General features: G+C 39.1%; 1 long non-coding RNA gene across 2 annotated transcripts in view; it reads left to right on the forward strand.

Moving 5' to 3' along the window:
- Window positions 1-16,717, forward strand: part of LOC132326257 (uncharacterized) — a 70,526-nt gene extending 53,809 nt beyond the window's left edge. The window contains exons 7-8 of one of the 2 annotated variants that reach the window (XR_009486181.1): window positions 6,409-6,490; window positions 16,550-16,717. This is a non-coding gene — a long non-coding RNA (uncharacterized LOC132326257). The remainder of the gene's footprint in view (window positions 1-6,408; window positions 6,491-16,549) is intronic. The other variant, XR_009486182.1, reaches the window with a different exon arrangement.
- The last annotated feature ends 1,755 nt before the right edge of the window (window positions 16,718-18,472 follow it).

The following is an 18,472-nucleotide window of genomic DNA, read 5'->3' on the forward strand; positions in this document are numbered from 1 at the left end:
ACAAGACTTTTCAAAGATTTTTAGAAAAATAGAGAGAGGATGTTTATTCTGCAGCTCCCTCCAGGAGCCCTTCCCAGTATTGGTATTGCCAGTCAGAGCATTCACCTCAGTGCTGACAGCAGCAGATCAGGGAGGTGAATATAAGGCAATTGCTCCAATCAGTGCTCTCTCCCCAGTCTGTATGAATTACTATTAATAAAATATGAAATGCCTTCAAGAATAGTATAGCCAAGAGCCTAGTGTCAAGTTGAAGCTTGCTCATTCTCATAAAAGGAGCTGATTTAGAAGAAATGGCATTTTCTAGCAGGAGCACTTTATAGAAGACCTCTCAGCCAGCTTTGTTTTAAACGCAACACAGTCTGTGAAAATGGAAGAAGAAATGATCTTATCAGAAGAATCAAAATGTCTCTTTCCAAGAACAAACTTAATGGGCGCAATTCAACCAATATCAGCACATTTCAGATTAGATCTGTGGAACTGAACAGTTTCATTCTATAAAAAACTAACAATAGACAGAAAAACCCCTTTGCTTTCCATCGGCTTTCATATTGATGTTTTTCTTTCAGCATATCTCTTCATCTTTGTCCCTTAGTTTCTCTGTTCCTTGTTTTACTCTTTTCTGTCTACAGTTTCTGTCTACAGAATGATCTTTTTTTAATGAGAATTTTGTTACTCCATTTATGCAGTGCTTAACTCAGTAGCCCAGATTTCATCACTAGCAACAAATAAGAAATATATATGTCTTGGCAATGCTCTGTCTGGCCAGACCCTGTAAGGATGGAGCTTGGTTGTATACATTTGCTGCTCCTTGGCCCTAACTTGTAGTTCACCATTAGTTCTATTCTCTGCCAAGCTCTACCTCCTCTTCTATCTTCTGAGACTTCTTAGTTATCATCACAGTAAATACCGATGACTTTGTGATTAAAATCTGACAAAGACTTGTGAAGGCATGTTGATTTTATCTATGTCAGGAAAAGCAACAGGGAGCACCAAGTCATGAGAAACAAGGACCCATTAGGGACTGAATGCACACAGCTGGCCTGAGCTTGATCATTCTCAGAGATCAAAAGTAAATAAAGAATCTGCCTGTTGGCATAAGAACAGGCCCAGATGCTTGAATCAAGAGAGAAGGGGCACCATGGGTTGAAGCAGTCTTGGTGGAGATGGTTTATAATAGCTGTTCAGAAAAAAAGATAAAATTTCAACTTCTGCTTGGTATAAATCAGACAAAAATGCTGTCGGAAAAGATCTGGAATCCTACAACTTGCTTTGATTCTCGTTTTCTTTTGTCATGTGAATACTTCTTTGCTGTCAAGTATAATTTAATTTCCCCCTAGGAGGCAGATTCTATATTATCAAAACCAGCTAACCTCTTCTGTAATTTTTGCCCAACACAAAAACTCATACAATGATGGCAGCTGAACCAATTTTGCAGAGTTGGAGGAGCTATACAATAGTAAATCATCATGATTGGTTTTTATTATACAATCCTCTGTTAGATTTACTCATGAATTTCAGCCCCAGAAGTGCCAAATCCTAACTTAATCTAGAACCATATTATTCACATAAAATCAATAACAATAGCCTAACTTTAAAGCCCTGCTCATTTTGTCAGAAAACCAGTTTCTAGACTTATGATTTACATAGTTACCTTATTTCAATGCCTTATTTCAGTGCCTTCCTGTGCCATTAGATTTCTGTCTCAGGTTGCACTTCAAAGAAGAAACATAATGTAAAAATGATTCTGTATCTTCCACCGTCTCTGAAAACATTAAAAGATCATGAAGAAAGTATAAAACACTTCTTCACAGGCAATTACAAAATATGTATTTAGCAAGTTTGGGTTGCATGCTCTGTGTAGTAAAACTTGTTAATGTGCTAAAAATGTGTGGGACTGTGCCTCTCTTGTCAGCCTCTGTGTATGTTTGGGGGTACTAATGGTAGGATGGGGTCAGAAGGTGCTAATGGTAGGAAGGAGAAGCTTCCTCCCACTGCTTGTCTTTACAGTTCTCCAGGGATATGGAGCTGCTGAGAGGCCTAAAGTGTATGGAACAAATGCATTACTTGTTATAGATCTGGCAAGGAGTATGCTGGAGAATCGCAGGTTTTGGCCATAGAGTTGCAAGTGACACCCAGATATTAACTTGAGTAGTTATTCTTTTTTTAGTTTATTCTTTGATGCGAAATGATTTCTGTCAAAAGTATCCAAGACATGAATAAACCCACTTTTTTTTCCACATGCTGTCAGTTTGTGTCTGATCCTAATGGCATAAAAATACACAAGTGTTATCTCCATTCCCTCATATCCATATGGAGACACCAGTCACTCTGCTGGTCTTAATGCTTACGTAGCACTGAAAGCTGTGAGGCTTGTGACACCAGCTCTTCGAGCTCCTCGAGCTGATAGTCATCTCCTTCTCTGCTCACAGGCCCTCATGGCAATCTCTGAGCTCTAAATACACTCCTCAGAGGCCTAAACAGTGCTTGTTCTTCTCCTTTCCACTTTGTCAGTTGAAGAGATAAACCAGAACCAACCTACTGCTTCCAGTTCCCTGCCCAGCACTTGAGGTATTGAGGATGGAAAATCTGTTTAATGAAAGGCTGTTGGGTTTTAACTTTTGTTTTTGGTTACAGATGGGAAAAGATGCTCCAAAATTTGAAATTTTTCATGCGGTGGAGTCAAGGGAGGCCAGTAAATAAGTAAAAGACAGTTTCCATTACAATGTGCAAAAAAGGTAATTACCTCCTACTTAGGCAAAAAGTCAAACATTTCATCTTGGAACTGTAGAGCATTCATTTTGACATTTTTCAGGACCCATTTCTGTTTTATTGAAATAAATTATAGTTGGAGTGGTCATGATAACAGGAAGCAGTTCTCTTTTACCAAATGGCTCCTTCAAAGCTTTTATAATGGGTTCTGGTTATGTCACTTGGTAGTCTTGTTTTTGCCTAAGGCAGGAGGGAATAAACTGTGGCTCAATCAAGCAAACCAATGAAATGGGTACAGAATGCTCATAAAGCTGCTTCAGAGCCATCAAAGCAGTAACAGAAAAGAGAGCAAACCCTCTGCTCTTCACCCAAATAAGTGAAAAGGCCTCCCTATTTTGAGAAAAAAAGAGGCAGACACCTGGTTCTGTATTCTCTTTGAAGTGCCATAATTAGAAATTATCTGAAACAAGAAAAAAAGTGCTCTGAATCTAGTAAAAAAAATCATATCAGCTTCTTTCTGTGGAAACCAGAAATACTTCATTGGTTTTTCTGGAAGTAACACCAGCCATTGTTCAAAGGCTCTCCCTAGTCCAAATCAAGGCTTTTTGATATTTCTATCATTAATTTTTAGAGCTGCAATAAAACCATGAAAGATGCTTATTTTTAGGTTGAACTAGAATGACTCCTAGAGGGTTTAATTGGTGGTAACTCATGTTGCAAACTCATGCTTGAAGCAGTGTTTATAAATATCCCACTTTATGTAAAAAAAAAAATTATGAGTGATGATAGAAATCTGTCTAAAAAAAAAAAAGCTATCTGCCAGCATGTATAGATTCTCAGTACAACAGCAATGTGTGTCCAGCTGTGTTAAAAGCTATATCAAAGATAACTAAAATATTATAAATTACCACTCAAAATTGTTTTCTCCAGAGGTAGCCTGCAGAGTCAACTGCTACTGAAGCTTCTTTAAACTTATTTCTTAAAGGCACAGATTTTATCTCCTAATAAAAGGACAAAGCCAATATCTAGGGTGAAAATGTCATCAAAAGAGCACTTGCAGCTGATCCATAAACTGTCTAATATGACTTCAGTAGAGAAGTTTTAACTTTCATACACATTCACAAGTCTGCCTGCTGTAGTGCAGAGCTTTAATTTTCTACTAGGAGTATGCTGCCACAAGAATTTAATTATATTCTGGTTTATTTACTTCTGGCTTCCCCTCACATATATAAATATATGTACATATCTATACATATTGAATGAAAGAGGAGTTAGCACTAACTGAAACCCATCTGCAGGACCTGTCAGCAACAGCAACAGGAGTAAACTATAACTGAATACCAAAAAAGGGATGAAACATTTTCTCATTCTGGCAAGCAGCATTTTCCAGGATATTTGATAAGCAATATTATGCACTATAAACCACAGCCAACGAGAAACAATCGGTTTGATGACATATACCACATCTGGATCATAGGCAGCTTGACAGTGTTTCTGCCTTGAGCCATAGCCATGTCAGCTTTAATGTGACATTTAGCATATTTAACCATGAACATATGACACGTCTTTAGAAGCCCTTATCATCTAAATAGCTTATTTTCACATGCATAATTGTCAACAACAGTAAATAAAGTTCAGTGTGAAGTGACATTTCATAAGACCTTATCAGTTTTGTCCTGTGGCATTAGTCTAGCCCATGCTACAGAACGAGGCACATCCCAGATGGTATTTCTGAAGTCCTGCACATTGACATTATCTTTAATACTCAGTGCTAATTGTAACAAAGAATGTGAACTTTCCCTGAAATTTCTGTCCTCTCTTTTCCTTTGTGTTTTCCAGTCCTTTGGGCAGGACTTACTTTGTAAAGTCCCTGTGACTGCCAAAACTTAGGGCCAGGAGAAGGGGGTCATGGCTTGGAAAAAATCAGTAACTGCATAGAATATCATTGCAATGTGTGGGAATAGCTGGGAAACATATCTAGTCATGCTTAAATCCCTACCTCTGGAGCCCATAGCCTGACATAAACCACTTTTTAAGTTGATTAATTCATTACATTTAGGGACCCAAATGGGTTCTTTGAAGAGATTAGAAAATACTGTTTTTCTCAGTTTGTAGTGACATTGGTTCTAAACTTAAAACCCAGTATGAAGCTTCTGAGGTATTAAACTTCAAACTGTGCCAATAAAATATGTAATTGCCATGTATTAGGTTTTAGCACACTGATATTCCTGTTTATCAGTTCAGGATGTACTACTCCATAGAAAATCATGCTTTTCATATAATTCTCTTGCTAAATAATATTATGAGAGCACCAAATCCAAACTCTGAAAATTTAGAATTTGATTCCGAGAAAAGAAGAAACCTGTTTCTTTCTGCAGTGTTTATCTTGGTAGGATTCTGGTATCAATCTTGGGTGATTCCTTCCAGTTCTGTAACTAAAACTCCCATGACATTTTATAAAAACTTAATTTTGCAAATTCTATTTGTTTGTACAGACCTCATATGAGAACATTTGCTGTCCTTACATCTGTAGTGTTATAGAAAACAGAAATAAGTTATTATTGTCCACTCACACACATATATATATATATTTTTTAAATTTACATATATACATTTAATATATATATGTATGTATATATATGCACGCATACACATATCTAAGATCAGAAAACATTATTTATTTCTGACTGTATGAGCCAAAATTCAGCCAAGTTAACATTCAAAATCAAGAAGACCATGAAATTGTGTGGGATACACACTTGGGTTTCTAAACGAAATTTTGAGCACTGAGGTGCAGAGCATTTTAGGACTGAGCCATGTGGCATATGTCAACTCTGTGATTGATATTTTACAGCTTAATTCTGCTTTTTAGGAAGACTGATCATTTTGGCAATAGTCATTACAACTGAAAGTATTTATACATGTATATGCTGAGTGTATTGGTATTCAGGATCTGGCAAAGGCAGAGGAACAAGTCCTCCCCAGTTTCATACTAAAATGAGCTATGTCTTTATTAGAAAGAGAAGTGCTCAAGCCAGCAAAGGATGTAATGACAGAGATTCAGGGATCTACATCTTCTTAATCAAAAACATACTTGGCTGCATAGGTTGAATTTTATATAAAGTAAGAAATATATATATATATAGGGGGGAATGTATGTGAATACCTCTATATGGAGAAGCTGTTTAGTGGACATCTTTGACAGACCTGTTGTTGCAATATGCACCAGCCCTTAATGCAGATACCAACAAAAACAAATGGCTATCAACAACAAAATATCTCATCAACCTTATGCCTGAGATGTTGTCTGCATTAAAAATGTAATGCTACTACACAGACTTTATTGTTGTGGAGACTGAAGTTCTTGCCTGTCCCTATGTGATAGAATAGCAGGATAACATGCATAGCAGTAGCTGTAGCAGCTGATAAAAGTGCTAACACGCTGATATTGTCAAGATTGTCTCTGTGTCATGCTTTGTGTCTCGGAATTTCATATTTCAATAAATCCACCGGTTGACATACCTTGAACACACATGATTTCATAGAGAATTATTTATCTGATATGCTGCCAAAACTTCATCTGCAGTTAAGGAAACTTCTTTTTCCATTTAGTCACCGGAAGATTTGTTAGATTTCTTCTGCCATGTGAATTCAGAGATCTTATCTTCAATGACCAGCTGATGACCCCTTTGTTCACAGGCTTTGGTTTGCTCTGCTGTTCCTCCTCTTTAGATCAGCAGAGCCTCTGGAGTCCAGCTTCCCACAGAAGACAGCAAAAGTGGTAATTATTAGTTATTCACATTTTTAAGTTAATACCTGCTTTCTGCCTTTTCCTCAAGCTTCTTTATATACATGAGGCAGATTAGGAATTTGTTGAATGGTCACTTCCAGAGAGTAATGGTCAAGGGCTCAGAGTGTCAGTGGGCACCAGTGATGAGTACTGTCCCTCAAGGGTCTGTAATGGGACCAGTGTTATCTTCAATAATGACATAGACAGAGGCTGAGTGCAGCCTCAGCAAACTTGCAGATGACACCAAGCTGAGTGCTGCTGTTGACACACCTGAAGGATGGGATGCTATCTAGAAGGACCTAGACCAGCTTCAGAGGTGGGCACATGGGGCCATGTGGGCACATCTTATGCGGTTTAACAAGACCAAATGCAAAGTACCCCACCCTGGAGTGGGGCAACCTCTGGTATTACACAGGCTGGGGGATGAATGGGTGAAAAGCAGCCCTGATGAGCAGGATTTGGGGGTGCTGGTGGATGAAAGGCTGGACGTGACCCAGCAATGTGCACTCCCAGCCCAGAAAGCCAAATGTGTCCTGGGCTGTATCCAAAGCAGCATGAGCAGCAGGTGAGGGAGGGGATTCTGCCCCTCTGTGCTGCTCTTCTGAGACCCCACCTGCAGTGCTGCATCAGCTCTGGGGTGTCAGCACATGAGCCTGTTGGAGTGTTTCCAGAGGAGGGATAAAAACTGAAAGGGACGAAGCACATCTCCTGTAGAGAAAAGCTGAGAGAATTTGGATTATTCAGCCTGGGAAAGAGAAGACTTTGGAGTGGTCTTATTGTGGACTTCTAGTACCTAAAAGGAACTTTCAGTAAAGATGACAAAAGGCCATTTACAAGGGCTTGTAGTGACAGGAAAAGGGGGAATGGCTTCAAACTGAGAGTAGATTTAGATTAATAGTAAGAAACAATTCTTTATTGTGAGGGTGGTGAGGCAGTGGGACAGGTTGCCCAGAGAAGCTGTGGATGCCCATCCCTGGCAGTGTTCTAGGCAAGGTAGGACAGGGCTCTGAGCAATCTGGTCTACTTGAAGGTGTCCCTGCCTACGCCAGGAGGCTAGGAACTAGATGATCTTCAAGGTCTATCATAAACCCAAAGCATTCTTTGATTCTGTATATAGATCTTTGGAATAAACTCTGTGACCTGCATCTTTCTAAGTAGTTCTGACCAGTACTTCTGGGCTTTGTGAAGGAGCAAAAAGCCCAGAAGTAAAACGTTGCAACAGAGCTGTGGAAGAGGCAAGGCTTGATGATCATGATAACATATTCTGACCTGATGAAAAGGGGGTTTTGGGTAGAATACAGAGGAGAAAACAATTCTACTAAGTAAGTTTATTTCCTCTGTTATTCTTGAACCAGATGGCCAGATAACTGTGGTATACTTCAATTTTACAAACATTATAGAGACACTACTGCTTAAAAAGTATCTGACACATTTTACAGTTCTAAAGTATTCTAAAGTTTGATTTACTTTTTTTTTTTACTGATGAAATACATAGTTAAGTTTTGAATAATAAAAGAACTGAAGTTACCCAGGCACAGCTTTGTGCTAAAACTGAGTTTAAATAAAAAGAACTGAGATTTCTTATATGGTTTGATGTCTTTAACATGTTTGTGTTAAGAGAATCAAGTATGGAAAATCAGATCTACCTGATATAACAGAGTAAAAAAGAGCAGGCTTTAATCTTTTACACAAGAATTTGCAAGTCTCCAAACTGTCATCTAAAGGTAATTTTTTTTTTGTTCCATGATATATATTACCTATAAATATGATATCTGATGCACTATTTAATAATACTTATGTGCTGGGAACAATTACTTTCCATAAAAACTGATAGCAGTAGTAGATAATAAGTAAGAGTACATATGCTGCAAATTATTTCTGTTTTCTTCATTGAGATTTAATGGATGTTTCTTTGTGAAAGATTTCATGATATAACTGTGAACTTTTCCGTGTGCTAAGAGACATCTGTGAGTTGATCAGACCTCATCAAGGTATTTTCTAAAGCAAGAGGAAGCCTCAGTCATGAACGGTTAGCAAAACAAAGTTGGGATAAATGATTCCTCCAACCACATATATATATTATAAAAGGAAAAAAAAAGAAAAGGCGAATTGAAAATTTATGACTAGATCAAAAGGTCAAAAACTGACTAGGTCAGTCATTTTCAAAAAGGATGAAAGGATTTAAATCTTTTGCAAGAATAAAAACTGATGGACTAGAAGGACAATCAAAGGACATGCTTGTATGGCAGAAGACACTTTTGACAGTTAGACCATTTGAGATCAAAGGAAATTTGTGTGGGATGGAGAAAAGAGAGAGACTGTAAGCAGAGTCATGCACCCTGATCTGAAACCGAGCTCCTGGGAGGACAGCAGTTGCTCAGGAGCACAATTACCCCCAGGAGTGATAACAAGGTGGAGCTTGGCACCCGCTGTGCCTCGGGCACTGTGAGGTCCCTCCAGCAGCACTGGGGCTGCCTCCAGCTCACAGGGACACAGAGTCTAACCCGGCAGAGCTCCAAAGCTGCAATCTAGGGAAGGAAAATTTGGCTCACAGATCTTCCCATTCCCACCGCACTGTGCTTCATTTTTCCAGGTTTACAATGAGGATAATGATGTTTGCACAGCAGCATAAATAGAAGGACAGAAATGGTACTTGCTGAGTGTCTCTGCCACAGTACACAGCAAAAGGCCCATAAGGAGGCATTTGGCTTTGTATTGTTTGTGTGGTTTCTGTCTTAGTTTGCAAGAATGTTTGAGGATTTTGTTGTACACCCTTTATTTTCTACTTTTTGACTAATGATAGAACTGAAGCTTATATTAATAACTTATCTATATTTCCTTTATTAATGTGTTTCAGGTACAGTCCTTAATTTGCTTTGTCCTGCTTTCCCAAAAACATTTGTTTTCCCATCTGGAAGTATATGTTCATGAAAGAAGCAATAAAGTAATTTGAGTTTTAGAATTAACTTGCTTTATTACATCACCTCTGTGTGTTGTATGTCTCTTTCCATAATTATATTAATTAATTTTAAACTGTTGATCTTATCAAGCTAAATCAAATTAATATAAACAGTCAAGGAGCAGATTTCAAAAGTGGATTAATTTAATGTAAATTTCGTGTTTGAGGTATTTTGTCACCCTTGTTTAGGCTTAGGTTTTATTTCAATTAGTAAATCATTCTTTACAAGTGACTTCTTAATATCTGTCTTTTAGACAAGGTTTCTTTGAGTTTCAAAGACAGTTTCTTTGAGTATTTATGCTGTTGTAAACTGAGAGAGATCTTTTTTTATCATAGATTTTCTTTTCATTGAATACCAAGACTTGCTGAAAAATTATTTTTCTACCAGAAAGGCTTTCTAACAAAAGTATTAAGTTTTCTGTAAGACCCAATGGAAGTATATTTTATGGGATAGAATGGTCTTATAGGAAAAATTCTCAAGAGGAAGCAGTAACCCAACTAGATTAAATAATGAAACAGTTTTTTCAAAATAAAGACTTTGACCTGGAGGGAAATATGGCTGATAATTTTTAATTTATTTAAGTTTTTGGGTTGATAACTAAGGATAAAATGCCTATGAGCATATTTTTTATTTTCTCACATTAGTAATTTTTTTCAGTATCCATCACGTTTTGTTGCAGCATGTCCATAACTTCTTGTTTTTATGGATAGGCATTATGGAGAATGCTCTCATGAGGTCAATTTCCGGTTAAAATGACAAAAGAAATATCTTTCAACATACCTACCAAGTATTAGTCACTGAGCTGCATGAAACTGTGCAAGCCCACACTCTGACTGTAGTGAAGAATGAGGAAATTAAATGTTGAGAAAATTCCCAAACCTTAGCATAAGAAAACATTCCTGTCTTAGTTTGATTCCTGTAATCTCCCCACAGCTCCCTTCTTTGCTGAAAATCACACCACAAGTTTTCTTACTTTTCAGTTGCTTTGGCACTACATTTCTCTGCCTCTGAGGAGCACCTCGTTGACTTACTGGTTTTTACCACGTGATGTTCCTTTCCCAACTTATTTGACTTTAAGAAGGGTCTAATTGCCCTGATTTCCTGCTTTTCCATATTTTTTCATCTTTCTTCTGCTGGGAACAAAATATTGTAACCTGCCAAGGGTAAGCCAGAGCAAATAAAGTATTAATAAACAAGTCAGCATTAATAAATTTCCCCAGGCTGTTTGCAGACAGGAGCCCAGCAAGCCTGAATTCTGCAGAGGGTGAGAGGGGCAGAGATGCCCTCCTAAAGCCCAGCTCCAAGCCTCTGGTGTCATTGCCTGAGACACAGCACAGTGCCCTTGGCCCAAACCCCCAGGCTGAGCCACCCAAGGGGAGCTGCTGGCTCCTGCAATCAGGGGCTTCATGGACATCAGTGTGCAGGAGCTGTGCCTCATTTCTGACACGTGGGAGCATACCACAAAAGGAAGCTGCTTGAGAAGAATGGGCTTTAATCAGCTTTAAATCAGTATGAATCCGTTACAAATGGAAAGTCTTATTCAGACTGATGCAATCTCCCTCATTACATAAAAGTACAGCCCTGCCTACCTTGGGATGTTATTTTGTCTGTTCTGTCCCTCTGTGTAACCCCAAATCTGTGGAAATAGTAGAGAAATCAGACAATAGTATGTGTTCAAACAACAATATGCATAAATACAAATATACAGATATACACATGTGTTTTTTATGCCCAGAACAACACACTTGTGGGATATTTCATACATTTACTTCACAACAAGACTGGAGTTATTTTCTCAGCTTTATGATATTTCTCACCTTTACATTAGTTAAATGCAAAATAATTGTGGGTCTGTGTATTTTATTGACTTCCCCATCACTTTTGTCTGCATTCGTATGATGTGACCATCACAATTCAGCTGATGATTGCCTACTTAACCTTTAGTTTCAGTTCTATAACTTTACATTATGGGGACAACATCAAGGGAATTAAGTAATTTTGTTATTTCATTTGTGTAATTGATTTTTTCTGTACTAAGGCTGAACCAGAATCCAAACCTGAGTAGAGAGGACTAATCTATGTTCTTTGGACCATAAATTAATTTTATACCAAGACTGCTGGGTAAAATGATATTCCTTACCCCTCTGAGCAAGGAGTATCCAGCTCTTCCTCTCAGCCACCTGACTGTGATTGACTCACTGCCACTCTCCTGTGCTACTTCACCCTCCATCCTCTGGGCAGCAGCCCAAAGTTTCCATGATTTTTTTCTTTTACAGCTCTTTGAGGTGCTGATGCATGTCCAGAGAAAGGCAGCAGGGCTGGTGAAGGTTCTGGAGCACAAGGCTGACAGGAAGCAGTTTAGGCTCAGGGGAGAGCTCACCACTTTGTACAACTGCCTGAAAGGAGGCTGCAGAGAGGTGGGGGTCAGTAAGAAGTGATAGGACAAGAGGAAGTGGTCTCAAGTGTCACCAGGGGTGGTTTAGACTGGATACCAGGAAAAATTTCTTCAGAGGAAGGGTTATCAGGCACTGGAACAGACTGCCCATGAGAGCTGGTTGTGTTGCCATCTCTGGAGATATTTAAAGATGTGTTAATGTGGTGCACTGGCAGTGGGGGGTTAATAGTTGGACTCAATGATATTAGAGATCCTTTCCAGCCTAAATGACTTGATGATTCTATAATCTTCAAACATTCACATGGTTTTAGAAAGCAAAAATTATTGTTTCATATTAGACCTGTTAGAACACATTCCTGGACTAATGGCCATTGGATTTGAAATGGAGTAGCATGGATCAGTGATGGCAAACCTTTTCAGCATCTGTTGCCAAAATTTCTTTAAAAAGCAATGTAGCTCACTGCCAGCAATGCCCACCCAAATCTGTCAGTGCAAAACTTGGCATTGGTACAAACGCTTTGTGATCATTGGCTTAGACAATGGAAAAGCCCTTTGTAATTTGAGCTGCCTGTTGAATGTGTGTGTTATACCATACTGCTAGCCAGGCTGCCATTATCCTTCTAAAGGATAATTTTGCTTTCAAAATTGCTACACTAACACAAAGAATTAAGCTCAAAAGAAATATATGAAGTCTACTGCATTTTTTTTCCCCTGCTTGTAGAGGATGAAAAAGCTCTTGAGCTTCACAAATCAGATAACTATTCTGTGCACCCTATCTTCAGCCCAAGAGTTACACTTTTCTCTTGCCTCAGAAGAATAAGGATAAAATCATACAGGAGCTTATAATTTTTCCTCCATGTTAATTTCTTACTGACTTGTGCTAGTCTGAGAATATTTTATGCTTTTGAGCATGATAGTTCTCATGCACTCCTTACTTAGTTGACATTCATCCTTAAAGAGAACAAGGACTGGCTTAGAAGATTTAATTTGCAGACAGTATTGCAAAAGACACTTCAGTGGGAAGGATGTCATATTGCCTAGCAATAGATCTTTGTAGCTGAGTTCCAATTATTTGTTTATGCATTCTGAGGTCTTGTTTGTCCTTTTTGTTTTGTTTTGTTTTGTTTTGAATGCAGACATACACTAAGCTTTATTCTGCCTTTCTTTAGTGGTTCTTTAGTGCTTTATGACTTATCTATTTATGCATACTTGCTATTTTGGTTCCTTGTCCTCTAAGTGTATGCAGTATATTTACATTAGTGTACTGGTTGCATTTTTGACTGCTGAACCATTCACCTAAAAGCAGGATGTGAATGCAGGATACAGATTAAATGCTGTCCTTCTCCCTACAGTGAAAGAAGGGTAAGGTAAAAGGATTGGCCAAATCTGCTCATGAATCTGTGCCATTCCAGAGTTGTGTGAGTCTAAAGGGACAGCAAGGTGTGCATTGCATTTAGAAACAAGTCTTTAAAAATATTTGAATCAGTGTTGAATAAAAAAGCAGCCGGGGCAATATAGTGAATCAAAATCAGAGCACAGCCCCTTCATTTCAAGAAAAGTGACAGGAGAGTGTCTCCTCTCCTCTCCTCTCCTCTCCTCTCCTCTCCTCTCCTCTCCTCTCCTCTCCTCTCCTCTCCTCTCCTCTCCTCTCCTCTCCTCTCCTCTCCTCTCCTCTCCTCTCCTCTCCTCTCCTCTCCTCTCCTCTCCTCTCCTCTCCTCTCCTCTCCTCTCCTCTCCTCTCCTCTCCTCTCCTCTCCTCTCCTCTCCTCTCCTCTCCTCTCCTCTCCTCTCCTCTCCTCTCCTCTCCTCTCCTCTCCTCTCCTCTCCTCTCCTCTCCTCTCCTCTCCTCTCCTCTCCTCTCCTCTCCTCTCCTCTCCTCTCCTCTCCTCTCCTCTCCTCTCCTCTCCTCTCCTCTCCTCTCCTCTCCTCTCCTCTCCTCTCCTCTCCTCTCCTCTCCTCTCCTCTCCTCTCCTCTCCTCTCCTCTCCTCTCCTCTCCTCTCCTCTCCTCTCCTCTCCTCTCCTCTCCTCTCCTCTCCTCTCCTCTCCTCTCCTCTCCTCTCCTCTCCTCTCCTCTTGAGATCAGTTTCCCATCAGCCTTCCTATATGTATGGCATTGTCCCAAACTATTCCCTCCCCATATGCATTGACTGTAAAAGACATGGTCAGTCACAAGACACCACAAAACCTAAGCACAGACAGAAATCAAGGAACTCTGCCCAGCCATCACTGCCCTGACTTTTGACATAAGAGCAATGTTACATTTGAGTTTGTGATTCCACATCAGAAGGCAATGAACAGGCTACTAGATGATTTGATGCCATCACAGAAAAAGTGCCCAAGAGAGCAATCAAAATCTGAGAAATGGGGCTTCAAGGGTACTGCTATGCTGATTAGGTCTTCTGTATTCTTTTCTGAGCTACACTAGAGATTTGTGATATTAGCTCAGTTGAGGGGTAGGGATGAACCTATAATAATTACAGACAAAATAATAGATGTGTTTTTTTTCGAAGTTCAAAGACTAAGCACTTGCCTTTTTAGAGGTGTGTGAACATCTACTTCTTTTCCCACAGATACCCTGCAAGGAACTAGGGAACCAAGTGGAGTAGATTTACTGCTCTTTGTTGCTACACTCAAAGCATAATTTTGCATTTAGTTTTTAAAAGGCAACAATTGCCTAAAGTAGTAGGAGAGCCAGTATTTTAGAGGTAGTTAAGACAATACAAACATTCCACACGCAGTTGATTAAATGAAAAGCAACACTAAATAACACTCTATCTATAGTACATATTTCATTCATTGCGCAGACCTGGCCTGAGGCTTGTTTAAAAAAGCACCAGATGTTTCTCTAAGAAATGTATTTGTCTTTGTGTGATGACAGATGCTCTTTGAAATCAAAAAGTATGTAATAGCAGAGTTTGCCATTTGAAATCAGGAAATTCAATTTGTTTTCTCAGAGGCATGACTGAAGGGCAAAGCCCAGTAAGAATTGCCGTATAAACTAATGCTTTTCAACATTTTGTACTTGTCTCGCTACTTTGAAGCTCATTTCCAACACTGTTCCCAACAGAAATGGGAGGATCAGCTTCCAAACATGAGAGCTCTGCCAGTAGGTATTTTTCCTCTGCACTTTCTTGGTGTGTTGGTTTACTTCAAGTCAAGTTTGCCCTTTGTATTAGTCACCTCACATGGTCAGTAGACTGGGCTATGAGCTAATAGAATGGCTCATAAGGAAAAAACGTATTCAGAAGAAACTAATTAAACAGAGGAAATTTCTATTTACTGTGCAACATGTCCTCTCAGTAATTCTCATAATGTTGCAAATGGAAATGACGACATGCAGCAAAAGATAAATTCATCCCTAAATTTGATAGCAGACTGATTTTCTTTGGAGGTTTTCAAAAACCTTGGCATTCAGACTGGCATTCAAAAAATCATCCGTGTGATAAGCCCAGTATGTGGGTTCATGACTATGTATTAACAATCCAGAGAAAGTGACAAGCAAGTAGAAATAGGAATTTGACTGAAAATAAATTTTCAACCAGACAGGGATCAAAAATTGTGGAGAGAAACAAGGTCCACATTTTCCCTGTTTGGGCTTCTGTTACAAACTCATAACTTCTGCCTCATTCTCATGATGAATGAAGTTTGTTGAGGTTCAAAACCTGGAAGAATTTCACGGACCTTAGTTCATTAGTGGTATGGGACACAAACTGTGCAGAAAACCCCCGTGGTTTGGGCAAAAGTTGAAACATACGTTTTAGGTCACACATCCTTAAGAATACAAAGCAGTGGTTTAAATAGTGTCTCATAATGTATATGTCCTGCAACATGTCTGAACATGCAGGACATAATTCTTGTCACATTGAGAGCAGCAGAGTCGTTTCAGGCTATTGCAATTTAATCCATATTACTTTGAAGTGTCTAAGACCAGGTTTTTAGGGTTTTTTTCAGTCTTTCAGTGGTTTCAGTGATAAGAATTTGTTTTGGAATAAGCTCTGAAAAAATGTCAAACTCCTTTTGCTAAGAAATAATTTTTCTTGTAGGGTATTTGGCAGCCACTAGTTTGAAGTAAAAATAGCACAAAACCCCAATTTCTTGACATACACTAACTTGGGTGCAAGTGTGATGTATGCTAATGTGTTGGCATGAAAAAGAGTATTTTTTTATTGTGATTTAACTACACTAGTCTACAGCAATATAAGTACTCTTAATTGTCTAATAAAAATGATATGGATTTTTCCACTGCTATGAGTGGACACAGATTAGGTACACCTAATCCTTTTCTTAATTATGTGACTGGGTTTTTCAATAACAATAGCCAGGAGGAGAGAAAATTCTGGGCCAAGACATGTTCACACAGGAAAATCAGCGTGATTAAAACTTGGATGTCCAATAAAATGCCCCTGGAAAAGGCAATCCTGCCCTCCTGCTCCTCTGCACCTCTCCCCACCTTGTGTCAACATCAACACGTGTAGGGCCACATGCTAAAGTAGATCCAGGAGCAGACTGAAACTGAACTGGCACAAAGGAGGGAGGTTCATTTGTTTTTTGGCTGGCACAGTGAGTGTTAGGCTATGATGTATGAGGAGGCAAGGGGAGGGCTCTGCCCTTAGGCCCTAGCCTTTGATAATATAGAGTCTTGTGAAAACAGCTTCTTAACCTGGGCATCTTGTCTTCCCTTTTGTTTCTCCCAGGCTCCTGTCCATGTGTGCTGAAGGTGTGGCCCCCCCACTCAGCTTCCAGGTGGTCACAGTGAGGCTGGAGTAGCTGAGAGAAGCAGCAACTGGGCTGTGTGTCAGCTTTCTGGTTTACAGGGAAAAGAGACAGAATAAAGCCTCCCTGCAATCTTGCACAGTAAAAAATCACGTCTAAGTCGACTCGGTTTAATCAAGTGCTGAATGAATACAAAAGAAATCAAAATCTGACTCAGAGGTTCAGACTGCAGAGCCAGTGTTGGGGAATTCCTGAATGTAGCACTTCTCCAGATTTTATAATGCATACAAATAGTGGTACATTTATGCCTACTTCCAGTAACAGCTTGCCCATTACTGAAAAAGCATGCATTTAGCTGAATTATTTTAGGGAGCAAATACTGTGTTCTTAACCCTGCAGTAACTGATACACACGAGATCACTCCTGAACACTGCGCACTTCATGCATACATGACTTCCATTCATTTATGGGCTTTTCCTTTGTTTTTAATTATTGGCAACACTTTAAAAGTCTTTCGTTGTAAAATTTAAATCCTCAAAATTAGATAATGTGCTATTTTTACCCACTCTTTGATCATCACTTAGAAATATATCCTATTAACTTACATGTGGTATATCTGGCTTTTAAGGCAGGATTTCTCTTATCATGCAATACACTCCTGAGAGTTTCACTTACAATAGAAAAAGACACATAAGCCTGTTTGTAATTCTTTATGACACTGAGGTCTTGCAAGCCCTAATTTTTGCACTGTGTTTACTTTTGCATTTTTTCCCCCAATAATAAACACAGAATCTTAGATCAAGCTTCCACATATCAGACTTGAATTACATGCTGCATTCTTTTTTTTTCTAGCATCTAAGTCATTAACTCAGGGCTTGAATTACATGACCAAGCCAGTGATGGTTGCTGTGGTGCCACTTTATCTTGATCAAGACATTTCTGCTCATCTCAAACAGCCTTTACACTCCATTTAGTTTAATCTCATTAAACCATCAGAAAAATGCCACTGCCAAAAGAAAAAAAAGTGATTTGCCTCCTCCTATTTTAGCTTGCTGCAATGGTGTGGCACAGGGTGTGGTGCAATTGCTCCTCCAAATGCTGGCATAGGGTGGATGTGTGGTGGCCAGATAGTGGAGTTGAAGCTTTTAGGGTCACTAGATAAACTAGAAGTCTGTAAAGTCAATGCAGAGAAACACATTCTCCCATGGCTGTTAATTTTGATAAAGTAACCAAGAAAACTATCCCTCTCTCTTGGTTTTGTCATGAAAATTATATACCTCATAAAATCTGTGTGAATACCACGTCCCGGTGTGTGTGACATCTTTGTCACTGGAGGAGTAGAGAAGAAGGCATGTAATTCCCACCAAACACCAAAACTCCTCTGTGAAATTTGTCCTTGAAGAATCTTGCTGGCAAAGTCTGCTGGCTGAGACATAGGTGCAGTTTATGAAGGTATCTGAAGTTAATGGACAAGAGCCTTGGTGAATCTCTGAGAAATATGAAATGTAACTTCAGTGAAGGCAGGATTTCTTTCTAAAAGACTTGCTTAAAGATAGGCAAGTTCTTCTTGCTGAACTTCAGTTTCCGAGAGAAACTATTTTTTCCCCATTTTGCTCCAGGTTTTCCATAACCACTTCAGGACTTCAGTTTATCATGTCCCATCAAAAAGACTCAAAGAATTTTGTCCTGAAAAAACATCCTGGTTTATAAACTCACTTCTCCTCTCACATCATGGAGTCCCTGTTGTTAGCTCACCGTCATCTACACATTCAAGACATTTTCTGTAAATTTAGTTTTAATCTTGAAGCTTCCAAAATGTGTTACACTTGTATTGTTTTATTCTTTTGATACTATATTTAAGCAAGAAAATTCCACAAGCTCATAACAAACATCACATAAGGACC

Source organism: Haemorhous mexicanus, chromosome 1, assembly GCF_027477595.1.
Source record: "Haemorhous mexicanus isolate bHaeMex1 chromosome 1, bHaeMex1.pri, whole genome shotgun sequence".
NCBI classification, from domain to species: domain Eukaryota; kingdom Metazoa; phylum Chordata; class Aves; order Passeriformes; family Fringillidae; genus Haemorhous; species Haemorhous mexicanus.